Here is a 25,305-nt window from a genome sequence, read left to right as displayed (position 1 = left end):
TCAAGCCCAGTTAGTGTTCTTTCCACTCTCCCTCATAGATGGGTCTCATGCATAGCTTTTGAAAAACTACAACCCTTTCCTCTCTCAGCTGTTACTTTTGCTGGAGGCTGTTACTTTAAAATCTGAGTGAGAGTCCTGACCTTCATTCTTAATACTATTAGGGCAGTTGAGCCAAAATATCAAAGAAAGCATTTAATCTCCCACAAAACAGTGACTTTCCCAAACCAAAGGGATTTCTTTGGTTCCTTGTTCATAACCTAATACGGACAGGCCTAAGTGACCCTGGGATCTGAAGCCAGGAAGGCAGCACTGCCAGCCATAAAATAAGGATTACGGCCTTTGGTGAAATAGGATTAAGACACATGACAGAGAAATTTTAGCTTCACCTTCTTTTTTTCCACTAAAAACTTCTGGGATTTGGAGACAACGAAATAGGCCTACAGAGCATGAGAACATCTTTGTTAAAACATTTACCACAAGCTACATTTTAGCCAATATGAAAAAACATTGACTCCCATTATTCCAATAATGCTATAACATAGGTTCTACTAAGGTGCATTTATAGGTTTAAAAAAGAAGACAAAAACAAAAGCAAACCTCAGGTCTATAGGGTCAAAGATCTGAGATCTTCCTAGTGAGGATAGTAGGATTTCAAAGTATGCTGTTTAATTTCAGAGCCTGTGTTCTGAATCACTAAGTTATGCCACCTTCATAGTATTGGTGGAGAAATATGGAAAATGAGGGTGGCAGCATATGACTCCTAATGGCACATGGGAAACAACTATGGAAAATATGATAGAATCATGTAAAAATACACATAATCAGTTACATAAATGCTAGAGTATAGGTCATGTTTCAATTCTATTCTGTTAAATTTAGACCATGCATTCTTATGGTTATGGTGGGGGCGAGTAGTGATATCACCTTCAAGATTGTGAAAATTGGTTCTTGGGGGACAAAAAAGCCTTGGTGTTCTTATATGTAAAGCTCAGATATATATATGATACATAAACAGATCTAGTTTATCTATAGTAGGATATCTCATGAGGAGATTGTTTAGGTAAACAAATGTCTGAAAAAGCTCTTTGGTGGAGACATTGAAAAAAGATTAAGAAATACTGATCTACATAACTTAAAAAATTTAAAACTAGGAGTTCTTCAGTAGAATTCAATGGGGACTACATCTTTTTTATCTTAAAGATTGATTGGTGATTGATTGATTGATTTGAGAGAGAGAGCATAAGTATGGGCAGAGGAAGAAGCAGACTCCCTGCTCAGCAGGGAGCCCCACAAAGGGTTCTATCCCAGGACCCTGAGATCATGACCTGAGCAAAAGTCAGATGCTTAACAGACTGAGCCACCCACTCTCACCCACATGAAAGTGGTTAGTACACCACCTCTCTTCCACCATAGTCATTTCTGTTACATCACTCTAGAAAAAATGTCCACATATTCTTGTTCTGAAAAAGCATTTTGGTGACACTAAGCTTGACCGTATTTGTTGTAGCAAAACAGGACATGAAGGACTTGATGAAATCTTTCACTGTATGACTTTAAAATGAAACAATATTGTGTACTGTGTGCTCCACTATATTTCTTAGCCCCTTTCCAGTTTGGTGAGGCCAGAGGACTAGTGCTGACCAATGGCCTCAAAGCAGAAGTAACAATTCTCACTCCTAGGGTAAAGCATTCAAGAGTCAGTGACATGTGTTCCAGGTTGTGCAGCTATAAATTGCCAGAGCCTTCAAAAGCCTGGGTCCAGGTGGAAAGATGTGGAGGAGTGGCTCCTGTTCACCTACAAAAGAAAGATAATCTTATTAGGATTTATTGGACAGTTAGGTAGTCAGGGCCAGGGTCCCTAATGAGAAAATATGGAGTTAAGGCAGCTGAGATAAAACAGGACTAACATCCTGTTTTGCAGCTTACATAGGACCATACTAGCATTCTGTTTTGCAGCTTCTGTAAAATGTTCTAAGATAAGACAAGCACAAAACAGTTGTCATTATCAAGGGCAAGGAGCAGTTAAGACATAAGCCCCCAGATGTTAGCAAGAAAAGATCCTTAGCATATTGACATTAACCTAATAGGTAGACAGATATGTGACCAAAGCCCTGATTGCCACAACTCAGCACACCTTGATTGCTTAAGATAGTTCAGCAAAAAAGCTCATAAAAAACCCTTCAACTTAGAAACTCCAAGGGCAAACCTCTTGGATCCCCTCTGTCTCTGGGAGCTTTGTACTATTGCTCAATAAACTTTGCTGCTCACCACTCCTTCATCTGGTCTACATCTTCATGCTTTGAAACGGTGTGACCAAGAACTGCGGCACTAAAGGCAGAGAAATGCTGCAATAGTCTGAGTGAGAAATCAACTCTGCCTGTGTTAGGTCATAGAAATTCCAGGATTAATCTGTTATAGTGTCATACTCTAGCTTATCGTGAAAAATACAAAAGTGATTGCTAATTTTGAGATGTGGAGTTGATATTGAGGTTCCAAATTTATTAATCCCTGCAGCAATTTTATAGACTTTGTAAAATGTACTCTTGTATAAAGCCAAGGCATTGTGTACCAGATATAAATGTTTCATAAATGTCCTAATGGAAAACCCATAGGTCTTCTTTAGAAGCAACATATTCTCTTCCTTATTTCTTAAAGAATTCATTCCAGTGACCTCAATGGTGAATCTTAATAATAGAGTCAACTCTCACAGTGGGGTTCACAGGAGTAAAAAAAGAAAACATCATAAATCAAATATTATCAATGCTTTGGGAATTATTTTTTATTTTTATTAAAATATGCTTGCCTCCAGCATTCCTTTTAAGCCCAGCCAAGTTCCTTTTAAATCCTGGGCCTGTGGGCCAGTGCTTATTTGCATGCTAATTACCAGCTAAAGGCATTTTATGCTGATCTAAGCTCTTTAACCAATTAATGAACCAAGAAAAGATGATCTTTCCTTGGAGGAGAATTGCTTACTTTCATCATCATTACCACTGAATTGCATTCATTGTACCCATTGCCTCATACTTCAGGCTTGTTCCTGAATACGTAAGTAGAAAATTAAGGAGCCATGGTTGGATGCCACTGAGTAGCTCATTGTGTATATCTATACGTAGGAAACATGCCAGATACTCTAAGTACGTAACTGACACTAAATGGGCAAAAGGAAAGTCCTAAGCAGTCTTCTTGCCATGCCAGGACTTTCTTAGAGTAGTTATATTCTGTCAAAGCTCTTAGATCTTTAGAGGAGTCCTTACATAGCCCCTTAATCACAGAATTGTTATTGGTGTATTTAGAGACACTGCAGACAAATAAAATGGAGAGTCTAGTGAGAATAAAAACTAAGAAGACAATGTCAAACACTCAATGTATGCCAAATGAAGGATGAAAATCGAGATTACTCATGATACTTAGGAATTGGACCTAACGATTTGGTTTCCATATTTTATAAGAGGGTTCCTCATAATTATGAGAGTTTTTTGAAATCTATAGCCATTCACAACAGCTGTTTCAATGACTTAGAATATGCATAAATATACATAAATTTCTTCAAGCACAGGCATTCCCTAATTTCATTGACTAACCAGTTTACCTATCCTGTTCTTTTCCCCAGGAAATTGACCTTTATAATTAGAGGTACAGTTCTAGTGCTCAGCCTTATAGGTTTTAAAAAATGCAACAGCACAAATACACAACAGTAATGTATTATTTGTCCAGATTATCTATTTCTTGATCTTGACTCTCTGAGGCTTCCTAGACCTACCAATGTAGACAATGAGCAATGACAATATTCTACGCTCAGCATTTCCTCTTCCCAACTATTCTATCTTACTACATCCCCTTGTTCCCTAATAGAGCAGGGTTTCAAAATTAGTAATATGTTGAGAAATACAGCTTTGCTTATTCATTTGTTTTCTTTTTTTTTTTTTAATATTTATTTATTTATTCATGAGAGACACAGGGAGAGAAGGGCAGAGACAGAGGCAGAGGGAGAAGCAGGTTCCCTGCAGGGAGCCTGATGTGGGTCTCAATCCTGGATCCTGGGATCACACTCTGAGTCAAAGACAGACACTCAACTGCTGAGCCACCCAGGTGTCCCAATGTTCATTTGTTTTCTTAAAAACTAATTGATACATTATGCTCTGGAACACTGTCTACCTCTGAGAGAAGGTAACCAAATTTTTTCTATCAGATCAGTAATATAGACCAATATAATAGCTTAGATCATCTGAATAACTCAGTCTCTGGGTAGTTCAGTAGATATATCTTTCTTTCAGATTTGAGTCAACCCTCTAACAAAACTCCTCTCTTCTACCATCAGTGCTACATGGGAACTGAGTGAGGCTGCTCTATCTCTGTCCCTCAAGACAGTTATCAGCACAGAGCAGGCACTCAATAAATACTGTTGAATGAATAGATGAATAAATACACAAGGTTCTCCCTCAAAAGCCCCAACTAAGGCAGGAGCACTTGGATCAGTTCTCTTCTCTTTATTACAATCTAGTGAAGATCTGAAGCAGGGATAGTAGAACATACTCTGAATCCTTCCTTCTGTTGCCATATTTATCTGCCTTCTCTCCATTCTTAGAAACCAGAGAAGTATTCTTTAAACTTTCTCTTCCTGACCAGATCACCTTTATGTAAAACATTTTGCTATTCCACCTACCAAGTATAGCTCTTGGTCAGTTAAAGAACTGATCACGGAGTTTAGTGAATTCCCTCTTCCCCTATACCTTGTTTTCTAATCCAGTGTCATACTGAACAGGCTAATATCAGACCATTTCATTTTCTACTTTAGGAGGCAGGCCTCTAGACTCAGTCTTAAGAGAATGGTCTTAAGAAGACTTAAGAATGGTCTTAAGACTCAGTCTTAAGAAGGCTGATTCAAAAGAGGTGTGAAGCAAAGTAAATGCCTAGAGTTCAAAATCACAAAATATTCTCCCTGTTTCACTAGGAATTGTAGGAGCATTTAAAATCACCAATGAAGCAAAGGTCAGGACCACTTTGAATGGAAGTTCACAATTCACTGGTAACTGATCTGCAGGAAAAAAAAAAAAAAGCAATTGGTGTACATTTGGTCAGGGACTGCATTTCTGAAAATTGGTCACTTCACCTCCCTCTTCAGTATATGCCAAAGACTAATGACAGTGATGGTTCAATGAAAAAGAGAGTGGTTTTCATGGGAATAATGAAACTGGAATACTTGCTAGAGTCCACTAGTTATGACCTCCTCTTTGCTTGCTTTGTATGCTGTCCCTGCTATTCCAAGCACTCTTTTAGTTGTTAGTATTAAATATCCCCATGTTTTCATGGTGTTTGCATAAAGGCATACTCAAAGCTTGCTGAAGGAGAATGGGAGATAACAAATGGCATGCCAGATATTTCGCTTTTAGCCTGCTTGCCTATGCTGCAAAATACTGAGTTGATTAAATAATCTATGCTCTAATATTAGCTATGATAAAGAGAGCTATTCAAATTAGTGCTATGGATCCCACCATTGGCTTCACAGAATCTCCTACAGAATTGCTAGAAAATACTGATTCTTGGACTCTACCCTCAGATACTCTGATTTAATTTTTCTGCGTTGGGGCCTGGGCACTGATTTTTTTTCTTCCCTGAAACTCCTCAGGTGCTTGCAATAGGAAGTTCTGGAGGCAGGATTTGGAACCACTGGATTCAGGGCCATTCTGTTATTAATTGCCTGATCCTAGACAAGCTGCCTAACTGTGTGTACCTCATGTTCCTCATTTTAAAATGTAATGTAATAATGCTAACTTACAGACTTATTTTGAAGAATATTGTTTGATAGTGCACGAAAAAAATGTTTGGAAATGCCAAAGTTCTATACAAATGTTAACTATGCACCTGAAACTTAAATAATTACTCAGATTATATTAAATGATTTGGATTAGAAACATTTAAAAACATGATAAGAGTAATAAAAATAATAATAAACCACTCTGTCAACTCCAGGAGAAGGTCTTTGCAAGTCTTAAATAGAATATGGTTTCTGTGACCTCTGTGAAGCAACTGCAGTGATGCAGTTTTTTCTTTTGTAGTCTATAAGTTTCTCTCTGGAGACCATACCTAATAAAACTGAATTTGATTTTAAATTTATTTTCACCTAGATAATTCTTATTTCTCTGACTTCCCCATCATATGTATTTCCTCAATTCAGAATGGAGTTCTACAGTACTATGGATCCTCTGAGAGGAGCTTGCAGATGGAATGCAAAATACATATTTATTATACCCATTGCTTGTTTATGAAGCTAAAGGGCAGCGGGGAGCCATTTGAATGTGCTGTTGTTTGCAGTGATAAAGTGGAAGAACATGAAGAGGAGAGAAATTACCTTAAAGCAGGGGAGGGCCAAAGGATAGGATGCATTTGCTGCATAGCTTTCCAATAAAAATATCCTAAGTAGAATGCTGGAGCTATTCCTGGTCAGTAGGAGACAACATGACTGGCAGAAAAGGAAAAAGAAGTAGACAAACAAAGAAAGAGTATATTTGAAGGTCACCAAGAATAGGTGATTTGATTCCTTAGTGAGGGCTTGGTAAACAGGCCAATGATGTATGGTCTTTTAAATACCAACCCAGGAAACACTTGCATCCTATGAAATGATTTCTGGCTACTCTATCTGAGTTCGCTTTACCTTCAAATGAAGGAGCTCTAAATTGGCACAAATGCTCACCTAAGGACATTGAAATAAAATTGAACCCAGTTATATCCCACATATATCACCACAGACAGAGCCCAAGAGGTTCTCTAGGCAGATATCTGCCAGAGAACCAAAATGGAAGACTTCCAGTGGTTGTGCCAAAGATGCTGTGCTTAACTCTCCATGCAGTTGAAAGACATTCTCAACATATTCATCACGTCCAATGATGTTTTGGCCTGGGGAGTTGTGTTCCACTTAATCTCTGACTCAAATCAACAATCAAGGACAAAACAGCATTGTTGGTGACCTCATGTTAAAAACATCTATCATTACTACAATAATCTTACACAATTGAAACTAGAGGAGATGAACTCTCCTCCTCCAGTCTTTTTATTTTATTTTTTTTGATGGAATGTTAGGCTATTTTAGGGGCAGTAAAATAAATATATTTATGTATGAACAATCATACAAGAAAATGGGTATGTAATCTTTAAACTATGTATGCAATAAATAGCTTCCTTAAATGAATCATCCCAGGAAATAGAGTGTTATTTCTATCCCAGCCTTTGCTGATCTACACTTGCTTTAAGCTACATATTTCAACATTGCTGACATCTAGAAATGCAGTGCATAAGCTGTAGCTCCTACATCTGCCTCATCTCACGTTCCCCCTGTGCCTCAATTCTTTTTTTTTTTTTTTTTTTTTTTTTCTGGGCCTCAATTCTAAGGCATGCCATACATTTCACTCCAAATGTTTCCCAGGTTCTTTTGATTATCTTATGGTCGGATGATGACCAAACTTGGTGTAAGAGAGGGCATTTCAGAAACCTCAATAAATAGGCTTTCAAAGGGAATACCAACATTAGAAAATGATGAAGAAAAGACATGACTTCCAGCCAAGCTCAAGAGAGTTGAAATCCTTTCTGAAAAGATGATGAAGAGCAGGTCCTTCTGTCTCTCTTAGGGTTGCTCTAGTGCCAGCCAGATGCTTGCAGAGCCAGGCTGTTAGCACGTGCCTTGCCAGGGAACGTTAGAGAGAAACATGAGAAACAGCACATTAAGACCTTGTTCCAAAATGAGGTTCTTTAGGGGGAAAAAAATAGCAAAATCCTTCTGATGTTCAAATACTGTGTATTTTATGCACAGCCTAAATTAATAAAATGATGGCAATAAAAACAGATTTCATTCTTTATTTATACCCCAAGTGTTCCAGAATTTTTTTCAAAGAAATTGGTCAGACAGACCTTGGATGCCAGCCTTTCACTTATTTATCAACATGAGAATGGAGACAGTGTAGATAATTAAATCCACTTACAGGGTCAGATGCAGGAAAGGCTAAAAATAAGTGATGTTTGTTCTCACAAGTTTTTCTGTACCTGAGAAGACTTGGGTTTTAGTTACATCTCTATTAATACCTAAACAAATGGCCCTGGCCAAGCTATTTTACTTTATAGGCATTAAGATGGCTTACTAATATTTCTCCCCCACCTCTCTCCTCTATAATATTTGGTGACTTTTGTTCTGCCAAAAACATCTGGGATATATGCTTATTCCATCTTAGGTTGTTCATTTTCTAGGCCAGTAGTTCTCAAAGCATAGTCCGGCAGCATCAGCATTGCCTAAGAACTTGTAGAAACACAGATTCTTAGGCCTTACCCTAAGCTTGCTGAATCAGAAGCTCTGGGGAAGGGCCCCAGCACTCTTCACTTTATCAAATCCTGGAATATGGTTCTGGTAGAAGCTAAAGTTTAAGAACCACTGAACTAAGCTATGCCCTACAATCTCCATCATTGTTTTTATTCAGTAAAACTTTTTGAGTCACGGTGTAAATATATGAAAATAAATTATTTACAAAGTAATAGAAAATCAAGAGTGAAACCTAGAGCCAGGAGAACCTGGAAGGAAACATTGGCTTTTGATGCTGCCTTGGTTAAAATTGCATAACTTGGCCTAAGCCATCACTTTCCCTCTGCTCATCTGTAAAAGGGTAACAAAAACACTGAGTAATTCAAGGGCCTGTTGTGAGAATTATGTGATACTATTTGTGTCTGAAAGATAATAAGCACTCAGTTAATGGGAGCTATTATTGTTGAGTTACTTAGGTATTTTGTTAGTGTTACTAATTATTTTACCTAAAACATTTTAAAAATAGCATTGTGAAAATTTGAGATTCACTGAGTGTGATGGCCAGAATAAGGACCCCTCAAAGATAGCCAGGCACTGATTCCCTGGAATCCGTGAATATGTTTCTTTACTTGGCAGAAAGGGTATTGCAGATTTGACTTAGGGTACTGAGCTTCAGATGAGGAAATTATTCAGATATTTTGGGTGGACCAATTTAACATATGAGTCCTTAAAAGTGGAGAACCTTTCCCAGCTATGATCAGAGCAAGATGTAATGCTGGAAGGAAGGTCAAAGAGATGGTATACTGCTCTTTTAAGATGGAAGAAGGAGGTCAAGAACCAAGAGATGTGGTTAGTATCCAGCAACTAGAAAGGAAAAGAAAATAGGTCCTCACCTGCAAACTCCAGAAAAGAATGCAGACTTGCTCATACCTTGATTTCAACTCAATGAGACCTGTGTCAGACTTCTGATTTACAAAACTATAAGATAATTAATTTGCGTTAAGTCACAGTGTTTCTGGTGATTTGTCAAGGGAGTAATAGAAAATGATTACATAGGTCACTAAAACTATTTGGACAGGTTTCCTTTAATTTATTCCTTATAAACAGCTGCCCAAAATGTCTCAGTGTATGACTAACCTTACTGGAGATCATTTCAAACTTCCTCTTGGCTAACAGCTTTAACTTACTCCCAAACCAAGATGTATCCAAGGCTAGTTTGACCTCCAGCTATTCATTCCTTCCCCATCTACCAAAAGAGATGAATTAATGACGGGAAAAACAAAGGACTTAGATAATCCATAAAATGGATAAGCAGTGACTGAATAATTAATTGCAATTTAACTATGGTTACAGCTTCTTATCTAAAACAAAGATATAGTATATTCCAGGATATTTAAATCTGTATAGCAATAAGCTCTTTCTCTTTTTTTTTTAAATATTTTTTTATCAGAGTTCAATTTGCCAACATATAGCGTAACACCCAGTGCTCATGCTCTTTCTCTAATTTCTTCTTGGAAGTCATTGGGAAAGAAACCCAAGGCACGTTGTAACACCCATGTAATTTGTGTAATGTAAAACACTACTTCTAATGATGATTAACATCATTGCAATGATCTTATTTATCATAAAATAGCTTTGCAAAACTTTTTTTTAGCTTTTCAAGACTTCTGATGATTATGGAACTAAGAAAAATCAATGGTAAATTTACATAGAGAATCTGATTTTAAAAAGAACTGTTTTTTAAAAGAAAAAATGAGAAATAATGCACTGGGATACATATATAGGATTCGGCGATATTCTTGTGATATTGTTAAGTCAGAAAGGAAAGAAACATATTTTGGAAATATCTTTACCTTATAGATTTCTGAGTATAATTCTCTATAAAACAAAACAAACAAACACCTATAACGGGTTAATATACACAAAAGTTCAAACAAATAATTGGTATATACTCTAATATTAGGGTTTTATGTATTGAGTATAGGCTTTGCTGAGCAATTCAGGAAATGTAAAATTTAAACTTTTCTTCAAATTTGATCACATTTTCTTTCAGTGACAAGCTCTAATGACTTAGTGACTTAGGCAAACGAATAAAAAATTATAACCAAAGTGGATTCTATTTATCTGTTCTATTAATTCATATATTAGTAATCATTTTTCCTATCAGTGGTAACTAAATTTTTTGTTGGGTTGTTGTTTATACTTTTTGGATACTTATTTTGCATGTCTTACTTTTGTTATATATGTTTTATAGTCTATATACTATATGGTCTTTAAACCATTTACCACAACCAGGTGATTACACAGCTGATAATGCTTCTCATCTTTGGATTGTATTCAACTGTCCTTAGTGAACACATTTGGAGTGTGTATGTTTCAAGGATATAATGAATACCATCATGCAGTGGCAAATAAATTCTTTGATAAATACTGGCATTGCCCTTTGTTTCCAGGAAGTCACTCTGATTTCTATATTGAATTCCTTGAGCTACAGTATCCAAATTCCCCATCTATTACTCTGGGTTTTGAGTCTACACAGAACTGGGAAATCAAAAAGTAAAGATCTAAACATTTAAACCAAAGCACTCATTACTTTAAAACAGTTAAAAAAATTTTTTTAGAATAAAGATTTTTTAAAAAAATTTACTTACATCAATCAGATAAATTGTTTTATTCTATTTTTTGTGTGTAATTCCAATTTTTGCAACCAGGATATCATTGTGGAAAAAAATAGGAGATTTGTTGGGTAGTATATAGTTGATTTAAGAATATTATTTTGAGAGAATGTCTTAAATGTGACATACTTAGTAACAAATTAGACACTGTATGTATTTAATTTTGAAAGCACCCTGAAATTTTCAACAAACTTATATCCTCTTAATTTTCTGGATAATTATTTAATATACTAGTGTGTGATTATTGATTTCTAAAATGAAGCAGTTAAACATATACAGTCATATGCTCCCAGGGAGTTTATAATGTATAGGATGGAGTTTTCTAACTTTAAATAGAAATAGAAAAAATGAAAACAATTAACTTGAAGCAGAAGTCCCAAAGGAGACCCCACACACTATTTTCAGGTTTACTTATTCAGATCTGCTATTACTCTAAAATAGCTCAAAGAGTCATAAGAAATAGTTTCCTTTAAGTATGTACATGCTGGAGTAGCCTGTTACCCTTCACTAGCCAGCCATGTTAAAACCTCACACCTTGCTGAAAAGATTTGGATTTGAATACATGTGACTTATTGCCAGTTAGTGGCTAATGTTGATAAGTCACCAATCCAAAGAAGTTTTAAGAAAAAGACTCTTTCTGTATATACATGATTGCTTTCTCCTTTGCTAATCCTTACCTTACCCAATTTATAGGACTTCTACTTTATAGACTACCTTAACAATTTAATGAGGTGACTCTGGTTTCATGTTGCCTGGTGAATTGTGCCTGAATAAAAATATCTTAAGTTCATTAATCAAAGGTGTCAAATTGTGTTATATTCTATTGCTGTTCATTGCCAAGTTTGTATATGCAGAGTCATGATGAAAGGTCAAATACTTCTCATTAACAAGAATATAATGAATGAAATAGAATAAACCATGAAGAAGTGCGAATCTTCTGGATTTCTTATAGAAGTAAAAGCTCTTTTGATATTAATGCACAGTCCAATTGCACTAGGTAGCTTACTGAAGTGTAAAATTGCTGACCTTTAGTTCATTAATATATTTAATGAGTACATATTGACTATCTAGCATGGTACTTATGCATTCTGTTAGGTAAGAGGATGAAACAGTAAACAAAACAGGCAAATTCCCTAGATCAAGATATATATATTAGACTTCACTGAAAAAGTGAAAGTAAGCAAAGTAAGCAAAGAGTTGATGGAGCTGAGAAAGAAACCATGTAGACATTTAGAAAGAGCATTCTAGGCATAGGGAACAGCCTGTGTAGAGAACTCACAAATGGATTTTGCCAGTTTGTTCAAAGAACATCAGTGAGGCCAGGGTGTTTGGGATAGAGTGTGAATTGGGAAGAACAGTAGGAACTGAAATCTGAGAGATAATGAGGGCCAAGTTGTGTATGGTTCAGGGGCATTGTTGTGTTTACTCTAAGAAAGAAAAATTAATGAATTGCAAAGTTTGCTTAGAGAAATTATATAATCTGTCATAACTCCTCTGGTTTCTCTGTTCAGAATAGACTATGGAGAATCACAGGCCAAAGGAAGGGAGAATTCCAGGGCTATTAAGTAATCTAGAGAGTTAAAGATGGTGGCTCAGAAGAAGGTAGTAGCCATGGAGGCGGGAGGTAGTAGTTGTGTTCTGAGTCTGTCAATGCAGCAAGTCCAAAGATGACTAAAATAAGGGGAAAATGAAGGGGTCCCTATCTCACACTAGCCCTAGCCATCACATCAAGGCAGCCTCAGTGTGGCACAAATTGGGGCACCCCTAGTCATCACTCATTATGGGTCCAGCCATGTCACCAAGGTGAGAGGGGCAAAGCTCCCCAGGACACTTCAAGCCCGTACTGCTTTGATATACACTGCCAGGATGCCGTCTGCACAGAACACCCTGGGAACTTCTGCCCCATGCCTGCCTTGGTTTTTGCCAAATCACCATGTTGCTTCCTGTGAGGAGTACCCCAGGACATGTTGGCTTATACTCACTTTGGATTTAGTTGTCCTCTCAAGACAACCTATGTGTGGAGAGACTGATTACTCCCTTGCTTGTACCACTTCAACTTTAACAGTCTGGCCAGGTTGCCCTCTGTGCAGAGACACCCAGGACTGTCTGGGTCTGCATCCACTTCAGCTCCAGCCATCCCACCACATTGTCCCCAGCACAGAGTACCCTGAGACCCCCAGCCTATGACAGCCACAGCTCTGACCAGCCAAAGTAACCAGGCAATACAGTCTACACAGATGATGACCATACACAAGATCATCCCTTCAAGTTTAGGAGACGTAACTATTCTACCTAACTCATAATATAAATACAGAAAGTCAAGCAAAATAAGGAGCCCGAGAAATATGTTCTAAAGGAAAGAATAAGACAAAACCCCAGAAAAAGAACTAAATGAAACAAAAATAAGCAATCTACATGATAAAGAGTTCAAAGTAATAGCCATAAAAATGCTCACCAGACTGGAGAGAAGAGTGATGAATTCAGTAAGAACTTCAACTAAGAGAATGTATTTCAAAAATCAGAGTTGAAGAATTCAGTAACTAAAGTAAGAAATATACTAGAGGAAATCAGCAGTAGATTAAAGGCTGCAGAAGAACAGATCAGCCATCTGGGAGCCAGGGCAATGGAAAGCCTCTATGATGAATAGCAAAAAGAAAAAATAATAGAAAAAAATTAGGATAAGAGATTTCTTAGACAACATCAAGTGAGCCAAACATTAGCATTGTAGGGGTCCAAGAAGTGAAAGAACAAAAGGAGCAGAAAATTTATTTGAGGGTGTCTGGGTGGCTCAGTGGTTGAGCATCTGCCTTTGGCTCAGGTCATGATCCAGGGGTCTTGGGATTGAGTCCCACATCATGCTCCCTGAAGGGAGTCTGCTTCTCCCTCTGCCTATGTCTCTGCCTCTCTCATGAATAAATAAATAAAAATTCTTTTTAAAAAAAGAAAATTTACTTGAAGAAATAATAGTGGAAAACTTCCCTAACCTAGGGAAGGAAGCTGACATTCAAGTTTAAGAAGCAGAGAATTCTAAGTAAGATGGACCCAAGGAGTTCCACACCAAAACACATAATAATTAAAATGTCAAAGATTAAAGATACAGAGAGAATTTGCAGCAAGAGAGAAGCAACTGGTTATGTAAAAGGCAAATCCTATCAGCTAATTTTTCAGCAAAAACTTTGCAGGCCAGAGGGGAGTGGCAGGATATATTAAAACTTCTTCTTTTTTTTTTTTTTATGTTAAAACTTCTGAAGGAAAAAACTTACAACCAAGAATACTCCACCTGATAAGATTATTAAGAACGGAAGGAGAGCTAAAGAGTTTCCCAGACTAATGTTAAAGGAATTTGTCACCACTAAACTTGGTTTACAAGGAATTTTAAAGTGATATTTTTAAATAGAAAAGAAAAATCCATAATTAGAGGAAAACTATAAAAGTATATAAAACATTACTAAAAGCAAACAGATAATAAAGATAAAAGTGCAATCACTTATATAGCTAATGTGAAGGTTAAAAGCCAAAGGTAGTAAATTGATTATATCTAAAAAAAAATAGCTAAGGGGGTTCACAAAAAGAAAAATATGTAAATATATGACAATGTATACATAAAATCTTGAGGCGTAAGTAAAAATGAAGTCATTGTAGCATTCTTTCAAACTTAGGTGACCATCAACTTAATTTAGACCGCTATATATTTAGAATGGCTTTTGTGAACCTCATGGTTCTACATGGTAATCACAAAACAAAAAACTATAACAGATACACACACACACACACACACACACACACACACAAATAAATAAAGAGAAGGAAGCCAAGCATAAACAAGAAAAGACAGCCAGAGAAGCACCCAGGGTTACTAGATACTAGTAGAAGGTAAGAATTAATGAACCAGAGTTGAAATAAGTGAGATAGATAGTCAAAAGAAAAAAAGAAAAGCTATTGAGACTACATCAAAATAAAAAAAAAAAAATTGCACAGCACAGGAAACCATCAACAAAATGAAAAAGCAAACTGCTGAATGGGAAAAGATATTTGAAAATGATATATCTGACAGGTTTAATATTCAAAATATACAAAAACCTTACTCAACACCAAAAATGTCTGATTAAAAAATTGAAGATAGCCTGAATATACATTTTTCCAAAGACTTACAGATGGCCACAGACACATGGAAAGATGCTTAACATCACTAACCATCAGGGAAATGCAAATCAAAACCCCAATGACATATCACCTTACACCTGTCAGAATGACTAGTATCAAAAAGACAAGAAATAACAAGTGTTGACAAGGATAAGGAGAAAAAAATAACCCCTGTACACTTTTGGTAGAAATGTAAATTGGTGTTGCCAGTGTGGAACACAGTATTGACGTTTCTCAGAGTTATAAAATGAAATACCCTATGATCCAATAATTCCACCACTGGGTATGTGGTGGAAAAAAAACAATAAAACCAGAAACACCCATTTGAAAAGATACATCACCCTTACATTTATTGCAGCATTAATTCACAATAATGGAGATATGAAAGCAATCCAAGTGCTCATCAAAAGAGAATGGATAAATAATTGGTGTGTATGTAAATATATATATAATTATAATATATATATATATATATAAATTAATGGAGTATTGCTCAGCCATAAAAAAAGAATGAGATCTTGCCCTTTGCAGCAACATGGATGGACCTAGAGGGTATTATACTAACTGAAATAAATCAGACAGAGAAAGACAAAAACTATATGATTTCACTTATTTAGGGAATCTATAAAACAAAATGAATGAATAAGCTACAAAGAGTAGAAACAGACTCATCAATTCAGCGAAGGCAGTGGTTACCAGAGAGGAAGGTATTGGGATGATGGGCAAGATGGGTTAAGGGGAGTGGGAGGTACAGTCTTCCAGTTATGTAATGAATAAGTCATGGAAATGTAAAGTACAACCTAGTGAATATAGTCAATGATATTTTAATAGTGTTGTATGGTGACAGATGGTAGCTACACTGTGGTTAAGTATAACATAACATATAAACTTGTCAAATCATCATATTGTACACCTGAAAGTAATATAACATTACATGTCAACTATATTTCAATTTAAAAAAAGTAAGTGCAAAAGATGTTCAGGAGCACATCTTTTTCTTTTGATTAATGTGATCTATTATTATATCACTACTACAGAACTATTGCAAAATGTTGCAGTTTGTTCTTGATTTTCCACACAATTACAGTCAATTTTTAGTTCACAAAAAGGAATAAAGACCTGATGAAGAAATAAACCAACCTTGAATATGCAATTGTATATTACGATTAAAAAGTCCATTTTAATCCATAGATTAATCTAGCAGCATAAAAACATGAAGATTTTAGGCATGCCAAGGAAACAGGGTGGCCAAAATCAGTGCATGAAATCTTTTTAAATAAAGAAAACATTGCTTTTTATTCTCTAAGCTGCACTGTCCAATATGGGAGCCACTAGACAGTGGCTAGTGAGCAGTTGAAGTGTGGCTAGTCTGAACTGAAAGCATTGCAAGTGTAAAATACATACCAGATTTCAAAGACTTAGTGTAGGAAAAGCACGTAAAATACCTAATATTTTTATGTTGAAACAATAAATCTTTGAATATATTAGGCTAAATAAAATTATGTTAACATTAATTTAATCTATTTTAATTTTTTTCTAGTATGGAAATTTAAAATTACATACATTGGTTATATTTATGACTCACATATTTCTACTGCACATTTCTTCTCTCAGGTATAAAATAAGAAGGAATAAGATTTTAAATATTTTCTTATCTCCTATATCCCTTATAAAATTTTGCTTGACCTTAAAGTGATGAAAAAGAACCTGTTTCTGGCAAGGGAGAGGAAAGTTGATAGAATGCAATGGGAAAATACATGATGTATTTTTAAGGATGTATCTCCCTCACTTCCCTCTCCCAGATCCCTTTTTTAAAGACTTTATTTATTTGAGAGAGAGCGTGAGCATAAGCAGGGAAATGGGGAGAAGGAGAAGCGGACTCCCTAAGCAGGGAGCCTGAGGCAGCACTCAAACCCACGACCCTGGGATCATGATGAGCCAAAGGCAACCACTGAACTGACTGAGCCACTCAGATGCTCTTCCTTTTTTTTTTTTTTTTTAAGATTTATTTATTTATTCATTAGAGACACAGGAAGAGAGGCAGAGACACAGACAGAGGGAGAAGCAGGCTCCCCACAGGGAACCCATTAAGTGACTCCATCCCAGGACCCCGGGATCATGACTTGAGCCAAAGGCAGATGCTCAGCCACTGAGCCACCCAGGCAGGTGCCTTTCACTCATCTTTTTTAAAGCAGATAATTCCTAATGATAAAGAAACAAATTTCCACATGTCAGAGATAATATGTTCATATGAACAGTTAAATTCTAGCTAAAGCCTCCTGCCTCAGACTTACAAAAAGTGTAATTTCATTTTATTTTTAATTTATTGATCACTGACATTAAAAAAAAAGAACCAAAAATATTGTATACGCCTAGTTTCTGTACCTGGTCAGGGACCACACTGTCAGTTAAATTGTTTAGTGCCATGTAGAATTCAAAAGAGAATTCTCAATTGTCCAAAACACTAATTTTCAAATTCTAAATAAATCTTAAATCTGTGTATATAACATTGCATATCTTACTTTAATTATTCTAAGTTTTTTTTATTTCTGGTATAATATTTACTACCTGAATTAAATATTCTTTATGTAGTTCTTGTGGATAAGCATAGCAACCCCCCTTAATCCAAGACTAAAGATGCAACAAAAATATTTATTATAAGGGATGCCTGGGTGGCGCAGTGGTTGAGCATCTGCCTTCGGCTCAGGACATGATCCTGGAGATCTGGAATCGAGTCCCATATCAAGCTCCTGCAGGGAGGCTGCTTCTCCCTCTGCCTGTGTCTCTGCCTCTCTCTGGAAGGCTTTGGTCCAAGGCCATTTTTGCCGCCTATAAATGGGGTCTCCGGAACCAGAGGGAGCACACAGCTCTACTTAAGATCGAAGGTGTTTATGCTTGAGATGAAACAGTTCTATCTCGGCAAGCGATGTGCTTATGTCTACAAAGCAAAGAACAACACAGTAACTCCTGGTGGCAAACCAAGCAAAACCAGAGTAATCTGGGTAAAAGTAACTCGTGCTCATGGAAACAGCCGCATGGTTCGTGCCAAATTCCGAAGCAACCTTCCTGTGAAAGCTATTGGCCACAGAATCCACGTGATACTGTACCCCTCAAGGATTTAAACTTACAAAAAAAAAAAAAAAAAAAAAAAAAAGGCAGGGGAATGGATGTCTCTAATGAATAAATAAATAAAACCTTTAAAAATATTTATTATACCCTCCAATGTTCTATAGATAGTTTTCTGTTTGACACATTATGAACATGACTCATTTTGGCTATTTTTTTTTTTTACAAGGTGTGAGACTTAACAGAGATTTACTTATTTATTTATACTTGGCCTATGGGTATTCATGTTTTAGCAAAGATTTCATTCTTTCACTGCACTGCTTTTGCAACTTTGTCAAATATCAGTTGGGCATATTCATGAGCCTATTTTGTAATTCTCTCTTTTGTTCCACACAGTTTTGATTGCTGTAAGTATATGATCTTGAAATCAGGAAAGGGAATTCCCCCATTTTATTTGTTTTTTTTTTTTGGGGATCCCTGGGTGGCGCAGCGGTTTAGCGCCTGCCTTTGGCCCAGGGCGCGATCCTGGAGACCCGGGATCGAATCCCACATCGGCTCCCGGTGCATGGAGCCTGCTTCTCTCTCTGCCTGTGTCTCTGCCTCTCTCTCTCTCTCTGTGACTATCATAAATAAATTTTAAAAAAATTATTTATTTTTTTCAGAATTCTTCTAGCTGTTCTAGTTCCTTTGCCTTTCTATACTAATCTTTTCTTGCAAAGATTTTGATAGGAATTATTGTAAACTTGCATATCAATTTATAGGAATTCACCTTTGTCTATGCGGAGTTTTCCAACCTATGAATTCAGTATGTCTCTCCATTTATTGCGATTTTCTTTGATTTCTTTCACCAGATTATTGCAGTTTCTGAATGCATGTTTTGTTATATGTACCCCTATTTCATTCTCTCTTGAATGATTGTAAGTGATATTTAAAATTTTTGGTGTCTATCTATTTTTGTATCCTGTAACATGGCTGAATTCACTTAGTTCTGTTTTTTTGTTGATTCTCAAGTATGTTCTACACATAACATCATGTCACAGCAAATAGGGAAAGTTTTATTTATTCCTTTCTAAGCTGTTTTCCCTCCCTCCCTCCCTCCCTTCCTTCCTTCCTTCCTTCCTTCCTTCCTTCCTTCCTTCCTTCCTTCCTTCCTTCCTTCCTTCCTTCCTTCTCTTTCTCTTTTTGCCTTAATGAACTGGTTAAAATTTCTACCACTAAGAGTGGCGACATGGATGTATTTATCTTGCTCCTGAATTTAGGAAGAAAGCATTCAGTCTTTAACTATTAAGAATAATGTTAGCTATAAGGTTTTTATATATGCTATTTTTCAAATTGAGGACACTTCTCTCTACTCCTATGTTTCTAGGAGTTTTTATCATAAAGACTGTTGAATTTTGTCAATTTTTTTACTGCATATATTGATATGATCATGTGGTTTTTCTTTAGTCTGTTAATATGAAGGATTAGATTTAGTTTTGAATATTGAACCAATACTGAATCACTGGAATAAGCCCCACTTGGTTATGGTGTATAATTATTTTAATATATTTCTGAATTCTACATCCTAAAATTTATGTTTTTGAGGTCTTAAAGTTTTCCATTTTTTTTATTGTCCTTGGTTTTCGTATCATGATAATATTAATTTAATATTGCATAAAGAAATGGTCCCTTTATTTCTATCTTCTAAGAGTTTGTTTAGAACTCATGTTAATTCTTCACTAGTTTCTCCAGTGAAAACATCTGGGTCTGGAGATTTTTCTCTTGGAGTTTTTAAATTATGAACTCAACTTCCTTAATAGTTACAGCCCTATTCAGATTATTTATTTCATATTGGGTATGTTTGCTAATGCTACTTTTCAAGGAATTGGTCCATTTTGTTTACATTGTTAACTCCACTGGCATAGAATTGTCTGTAGTATTTTCTCCTCTTCTTCCTCCTCATTACTAGTATTACTTGAGGTCAAAGGGTCTTTAGTGATATCTTGTTTTATTTTTAGTATTGATAATTTAGGTCTTCCTTTTTTCTTTGTTATTCTTGCTGGAAGTTTGCAAGTTTCATCAACTTTATTGTTTTGCTGTTTTCAAATTCGTTTACTTCTACTTTATCTTTATTTCCTTCTTTCTGCTTGTTTTGAGTTTATTTTGCTTTTTTTTTTTCTAGGTTTTAAAAAATATTTTATTTATTTGAGAAAGAGAGAGAGGGCAGGGAGGGACAGAGGGAGAGGGAGAGAATCTCCAGATGACTCTGCACTGAGTGAAGACCTTGATGTGGAGCTGGATCCCATGATCACAACCCCAGACAAAGCTAAGAGTCAGACACCCAACTAACTGAGCCACCCAGGGGTCCCTTTCAAGGTTTTTGAGGTGAGAGCCTAGATTATATATTTGAGGCTTTTCTTTTTTTATAATGTCTGTATTTAGTACTATAAATTTTCCTTTTAGCACTGCTTTGTTGCATCCCACATATTTTCATATATTTTGTTTTCATTTTTATTCAGTTCAATATAACCTAATTTTTTTCTTAGTACTTGCTCTTAGTCCATGTGTCATTTAGAAGTATGTTTCCTAGTTTCCCTTTGTTGGGTAATTCTGTTATATTTCCATTATCAATTTGTTTAGACCTTAATTCTATTTTGCTCTAAAACATATTCTAATTTCAATTTAGAAATTTTAAGAATTATTTTATGGATAAGGATATGGTCTATCTTGGTATACATTCTATGGGAACTTTAGAAGAATGCATATTCTGCTTTTTTGGGGTGGAGTTTTCTGTAAATGTCTATTCGATTCTATTGATTGATGATATTGTTGAATTATATATAGGTTTTTTTTTTTTCTCTAGTTGTTCCATCAATTGTTTAGATAGGGCATTGAAGTCCCTAACTATAATTGTGGATCTGTCTGTTTCTACTACTTTTAATTCTCTCAGTTCTTATTTCACATACTTTATAGCTCTCTTGCATATGTATAATCTTGATAGATTAATCCTTTTGTCAAATATAATTCAGATAATTCAGATAATTCATATATAATTTGTCTCTACTTATATTCTTTGATCTGAAATCCACTTTAATGTTAATATAGTTACTCCTGCCTTCTTCTTATTAATTTTTTCATTACATATCTTTTTAATCTTTTTTACATTTAACCTGCCTACATCATATGTGAGTTTCTGGCATCACAATTTTTAACCCACTCTGCCACTCTCTGTCTTTTAATTGATATGTTTAGACCTTTTATATTTAATATAAGTATCGATATGTTAGGTCTTCAGTCTGCAATTTTTTTTGTTTTCCCTTTATTTTTTTCCATTTTCTTCTTTTCTGTAGATTATTTGTAATCATTTTTAGAATTCCATTTTGAATTATCTATATATTTTTATAGTATCTTTTTGTAATTTTTTCAGTGGTTGCTCTCAGCATAACATTATATATATGTAGCTTATTATAGTCAATGGGTATTGCCATTCTACCAGTCTATATGAAGTATAGAGAACTTACCTCCCTTTAGTCCTTTTATCCTTCCTATTTATAATATAATCACCTTAAATATTTCTTCTATATATATTTAGAATCACTATACACAGGGATACTATTATTTTTTAGTTTAAAGGAAAACATCACTAGAAAATAGGAGAAAGAAAATCTATCGTATTTACCAACATTTTTGCTTAGAGTATATTTTATTCCTTTTTTAGGTTCCAAGTAAGGTCCTCTTTTTTTTTTCCCCGCTCTCTGTTTAGAGAAAATCTTCTAGCTATTCTTTTAGGGTAGACCTGCCAACAATAAATTCTCTTAGCTTTCCTTCCTCTGAAAAGTTTTGATTTCTTTTTCATTATTAAAGGGTAATTTCTCTGTATATGAGATTTTGTATTAATAGTTTTTGTTTCTTCAGCACTTGAAAAATGTTGTGCTATTTTCTTCTGTCCTTCATGGTTTCTGACAAAAATTTACCCTTATTAAAATGATTTTTTGCCTCTAGGTAAGGTGTTCATATTTTGCTGCTTTCAAGATTTTTCCTTTGTCTTTAATTTTCATAAGTTTGACTATGATGTATCTTTGTATGGGAATTCTTTGGGTTGATCTTGTTTGGAGTTTCCTAAGATTCCTGAATCTGTCGTTTTGTTATTTTGCAAAATTTAGGAAGTCGTCACTTCTGCAAGGACTTTTTTCTCTTTTTCTTCTACTCATTAAACTCCAATGACATGAATGTTACATTTCATTTTAATTGTACAATGCCTGATTGTTCATTTTTGGTTTTTAGACTTTTTGTTGTTGTTGTTCTGGTTGGCTGTTTTTTTCCTGTTGTTTTAATTGTTCTTTATCTCTGTCCTTCCAATCTGCTATTTAGCTCATCATATTTTTATTTTGGTTATTGTATTTTTCAATTTGGTTCTTTATATTTTCTATTTCTTTGTTGAAACTTTCTATTTTTTTATTTGTTGCTAGTGTTTGAAATTTCTCATTGAAAAATTTTTATGATGACTACATTAAAATTTTGGCAGCTAATTCTAACATTTCTGTCATCTTTAAGTTGGTATCTTTTAATTGTTATTGTCATTAATTGTCATTAACTGTCAACTCAAGTAGGTGAGAGGTTTTGTCATTACTGAGTGGGGGTTCACGTCTCCTATTATGTCTCCACCAACACCTCTCCGGTTGGGATGAGGAGTGTCTTGTTACTCTTTCCTATGAGGCTCTCACTGATATGGGAAACTAACCTCGGATTAGCTGGGATTATAAATTGTGCTTTATTACTGCCAGATGTCTGTGGAAATCCAGGTTTTTTACATGGTCTTTATTGATCCCACAAGGGGAAGTTATCACCTGGTGATAGTGAAATTCCTGGCTCTCTATTCTGGCCTCTCTGAAATCATGCTGGCAAGGGTGGAAGTCTAGACTGCCCACTCAGTCTTATCTTGAGTGGCTGGAGGTGAGGGTAGCAATTTTTTCTGTGATATATGGCTTAGGTAGAGAGGTATTGTCTAAAGTTTTCTGTCTTTCCAGATTATCCCTTTTCTGGTTCTTTGGATAGTGAAGGCCAATGTTTGTTGAAGAGATTCTATCCATTGGCATTTCTGAGTTGTCAGCTTCTTTAGTTCCAAGTCTGGAATATATTAAGCAAAAAGAAAACTTAGAGAACTCAATACTTTATCATTTTTGTGCCTCAAGGTCCCTAACCAATCCAACTTCTCTCTGTCTTGTTCTCCATATATATAATATCCAAGATTTTTCTTTAGAGGTATCTAGTAGGATGAATGGGGGAAAGTATATTTATTGCATCCTCTCAGATTTTGTTACTCTTCCCCACCCAACATAGGAAAGAAGGCAGAGGTACTCCGAAGGTTATATGCCTTTTCCCTAGGCTCTGCTGATGGAGAAATATGGATGCTTCCATATACAGACTCCGGGCAGATGTGGATTTCGAAGCATCTCCAGCTTCTTCCTAACTTCCCTCTAACTTACCCACTATGCCATTTTAAAACTACATACCACCTTCCAAAATGAGCTGCTCAAGATACTTGATTAGGGAGGCACAGAGAAATACAAGTCTATAAGGCCTGTTTCCTGACAGCATCCATCAATTGGAGGAAGTTATTTCACTTTTTCCTACTGTAGGACTTCTAATTATCATGAGGAACCACAAATTACCATGAATCACTTGAAATACAGGGTCAGTCAGCCCATCCACCTGTACTGTGGGAGGCTTGATTTTATTAGCACTAACCAGGCTTGATAGATGGATGTCAAGCATGTCTTGAATTCCTTTTACAAAAGAAGCTGTGTAACATTACTTAGCAGGTTACTCATTTATTCTGGCTGAGTTATCACTGGATTTGATTTTCAGTGAAGTCAGCTAATAGAGACAGCAGCAAAAAGGTAAAAACAAAAAACAACAACAAAAAACCCTCCCAAAAGAACAACAAAAAACAACCCTAAAAACAAAAAGACACCCCCCAAAAAACATAAAAATTAAACAAAACACACAAGGAAGCAGCATAGAGTCTGTCATTCAGTGGGGACTTGAGGAAAAAAATAGTCTCTGGCCCTTAAATTGGAAGAAATTGCCAGCAGGCATATGAGAAGGTGGGAAATGAATGAATAGAATATACTATGTCACACTCTCATTCCACCCCTCAGTATTCACATTCTTTAGCATTCTCTAATTTGGGATCATAGTGTTTACCTTTTTTACTTCTAAGAGTTTTTGTGAGGCCAAAATGAGGTACAATATTTACCCCTTCAATAATAAGTGAGTACAAAACTCTCAGCTTGGCAAATTTGCATTAGTCGATGCCTCCTCCGTGTCCTCTTTTGCTTTTTCATATTCTTCTTTCTTTCCCTTCTATTCAGGGTTTAAGAAGGAAGTGGAGAAGGAAATTCCAGGATCCATAAGGTATAACAAAACAGGCTTTGTGATGCCAGTTGTATTTTTTCTCTGTCTCTTGATTCCTTCACATAAATAGAACATGTGAGGCACTTGATGCTATGTTGACTCACCTATTCTCTTATTGGATTTGATAGGCCATAAGCCCTGGAATTCTCTTAAGAGTATGAAAAAGGGAACACAGGAGGATCAAGAAGTTATTGTTGAAAGTAGATGGCATCCAAGAAGTGGCATTTGTTCTTGCATTTGTACATGTTTAAATCTATTAATTTCTTTGTCCAGAATATCTAATCACTGATCACAAACTCGAAGCCCACTTCTGTATGCACAAGATGTATTGATTTTTGTCCATGTTGCTTTTCTTTCTTTTGTTTCTTAGAGACTGGGGGCATAGGGGGGCAGAGGAAATGAGGGCGGGGCAGAGAGAGAGAATCTTAAGTAGACTCCACTCCCAGAGCAAAGCCTAATGCGAGGCCTGATCTCATGGCCCTGAGTTCATGACCTGAGCCAAAATCAGGAGTTGAACACTTAACCCACTAAGACACCCAAGTACCCCTGTCTATATAGCTTTTTAAAAATCTTGGGATCCCAGGGTGGCACAGCGGTTTAGCACCTGCCTTTGGCCCAGGGCGCGATCCTGGAGACCCGGGATCGAATCCCACGTCGGGCTCCCTGCATGGAGCCTGCTTCTCCCTCTGCCTGTGTCTCTGCCTTTCTCTCTCTCTCTCACTGTGTGCCTATCATAAATAA

General features: G+C 35.9%; 1 long non-coding RNA gene and 1 pseudogene across 2 annotated transcripts in view; one reads left to right on the top strand and one right to left on the bottom strand.

The window, feature by feature from the left end:
- Positions 1-543: 543 nt before the first annotated feature.
- Positions 544-25,305, bottom strand: part of LOC144293977 (uncharacterized) — a 35,745-nt gene continuing 10,983 nt past the window's right edge. Inside the window, exons 1-5 of one of the 2 annotated variants that reach the window (XR_013361333.1) lie at positions 9,422-10,895; positions 9,178-9,262; positions 7,520-7,674; positions 4,977-5,035; positions 544-1,795 (exon numbers count right to left, since the gene is read on the bottom strand). This is a non-coding gene — a long non-coding RNA (uncharacterized LOC144293977). Of the gene's footprint in view, positions 1,796-4,976; positions 5,036-7,519; positions 7,675-9,177; positions 9,263-9,421; positions 10,896-25,305 lie in introns of those variants that run through there. The other variant, XR_013361332.1, reaches the window with a different exon arrangement.
- On the top strand, positions 17,813-18,242 carry LOC144293586 (large ribosomal subunit protein eL33 pseudogene; annotated as a pseudogene).

The sequence above is a fragment of the Canis aureus genome, chromosome 22 (genome assembly GCF_053574225.1).
Source record: "Canis aureus isolate CA01 chromosome 22, VMU_Caureus_v.1.0, whole genome shotgun sequence".
Classification (NCBI taxonomy): domain Eukaryota; kingdom Metazoa; phylum Chordata; class Mammalia; order Carnivora; family Canidae; genus Canis; species Canis aureus.
This window is presented reverse-complemented; position numbering and strand designations above follow the sequence as displayed.